Here is a 2,563-nt window from a genome sequence, read left to right on the forward strand (position 1 = left end):
GGGATGCTTGATACGTCTCAAACGTATCTATAATTTCTTATGTTCCATGCTAGTTATAAGACAATACTCACATGTTTTATATACACTTTACATCATTTTGATGCATTTTCTGGCACTAACCTATTAACAAGATGCCGAAGCGCCGGCCTCGTTTTCTGCTGTTTTTGGTTTTAGAAATCCTACACAGAAATATTCTCGGAATTGGACGAAACAAAAGCCCACGGTCCTATTTTCCACGGAGCCTTCCAGAAGTCCGAAGAGGAGACGAAGAGGGGCCACGAGGCGGCCACCCCACAAGGCGGCGCGGTGGGGCCCCTGGCCGCGCCCACCTATGGGGTGGGCCCCTCGGGACTCCTCCGACTCTACCCCTGATACGTCTCCAACGTATCTATAATTTCTGATGTTCCATGCTAGTTTTATGACAATACCTACATGTTTTGCTCACACTTTATAATGATTTTATGCATTTTCCGGCACTAACCTATTAACGAGATGCCAAGGTGCCGTTCTCGTTTTCTCGCCGTTTTTGGTTCCGTAAAATCTGTTCGGGCAACATTCTCGAATTCGACGAAACAAAAGCCAAACCTCCTATTTCACCGAGACGGACCCTGAACAGCGAAGGAGAGACGGAGAAGGGCCAGGGGGCCCCACACCACCCTGGGGCGCGGCCTAGGAGGGAGGCGCGCCGCCCTATGGGGTGGGCCCCCCAGGCACCCCCTCGCGCTGCCCTTTCGCCTATAAATTCCTCGCGACGCGAAAACCCTATATGAATCAATCATATTCCAGAAAGACTCCAGGGGCGCCGCCGTCATCACGAAACTCCGTTTCGGGGGACAGAATCTCTGTTCCGGCATGCCGCCGGGACGGGGAAGTGTCCCCGGAAGTCTTCTCCATCGACGCCACCGCCTCCATCATGCTCCGTGAGTAGTTCCCCCATGGACTACGGGTTCTAGCAGTAGCTAGTTGGTACTCTCTCTCCCATGTACTTCAATACAATGATCTCATGAGCTGCCTTACATGATTGAGATCCATCTCGATGTAATCGGTGTTGTGTTTGTTGGGATCCGATGAATTGTTACATTATGATCAGTATATCTATAAAGTTTGTGAAGTTATTGTTGCTGCAATCTTGTTGTGTTTAATGCTTGTCACTAGTGCACGAGTGGCATGATCTTAGATTTAAGCTCTATAATTATTGCTTAGATTGTATCTACAAGTTGTTTGCACATGTCTATGTCCGAACCCGAGGCCCCAGAGTGACAGCAACTGGGATAACTGGAGGGGATGGCTTAGATATGAGGATCATATGTTTTCACCAAGTGTTAATGCTTTGCTCCGGTGCTCTATTAAAAGGAGTACCTTAATTAGCAGTATATTCCCTTGAGGCCCGGCTGCGACCGGCTGGTAGGACAAAAGATGTTATGCAAGTTTCTCATTGCGAGCACGTATGACTATATATGGAAAACATGCGTACATGATTAATAAACTTGATGTTCTGTCTTAATGCTATTTCAATCCTATCAATTGCCCAACTGTAATTTGTTCACCCAACACTTGTCACTTGTTATTGGAGAGTTACCACTAGTGTAGATAGCTGGGAACCCCGGTCCATCTTTAATCATCAAATATTCACTCGGTCCTATATGTCATTAGAAGTAGTATCAACTATTTTCTGGTGCTATTGCCTCTGTGTTACTGCTACTGCTGTTGTGTTACTGTTACTATTGTTCTCATATTACTGCTGCTTTCACATCACCCATGTTACTAGTGCTTTTCCATGTGCAGCTGAATTGACAACTCAGTTGTTAAGGCTTATAAGTATTCTTCGTCTCCCCTTGTGTCGAATCAATAAATTTGGGTTTTACTTCCCTCGAAGACTGTTGCGATCCCCTATACTTGTGGGTTATCAAGACTATTTTCTGGCGCCGTTGCCGGGGAGGCATAGCTCTACTCATAAGTTCACCTGGGGAGTACACTCTACCTCTCTATCTGTTTTATTTTATTTTGTTTTGCTTAGTTTACTTTTGTCTAATTTATTTGTGCTTAGTTTATTTCTGTCTAGTATTATTTTGCTTAGTTTACTTTTGTCTAGTTTATTTTTGTCTTGTTTTATTTTTCCTATATACCCGAAAATCCATAAAAATTTGAAAAACCGAAAAATTAAAAACTGTTGTTATGGAAGAACCCACAACCTATTTGGAGCTTATTGAATTATATATGAATTATAGAGAATCAAGAACGGGAAAAGTTATGAGTGTTGTGATAGAAAAATTGAATACAATTGCTAAAATCTTGCTTAAACGCCATGATATAAACTGTTGCTCTAAACAGGATACTAAACATCTTAAATGTCAATGTGGCTTTAGTGAGGAAGTTTTAATTATGAACTATAATTGGAATAACTATATTCATCTTGGGTTCGAAGAAGTAGAACAATTTGTCTTATTTATGGGAGCTTCTGAAATAGAATCCTTCATGTCTAAAAATTATGAAACCTGTATTGCTTGTAAGAACCTTAAAGATTATGTCTCTTCTATCCTTGATTTTTTGCATAGAAAGTTAC

The sequence above is a fragment of the Lolium rigidum genome, chromosome 1, assembly GCF_022539505.1.
Source record: "Lolium rigidum isolate FL_2022 chromosome 1, APGP_CSIRO_Lrig_0.1, whole genome shotgun sequence".
NCBI lineage: Eukaryota > Viridiplantae > Streptophyta > Magnoliopsida > Poales > Poaceae > Lolium > Lolium rigidum.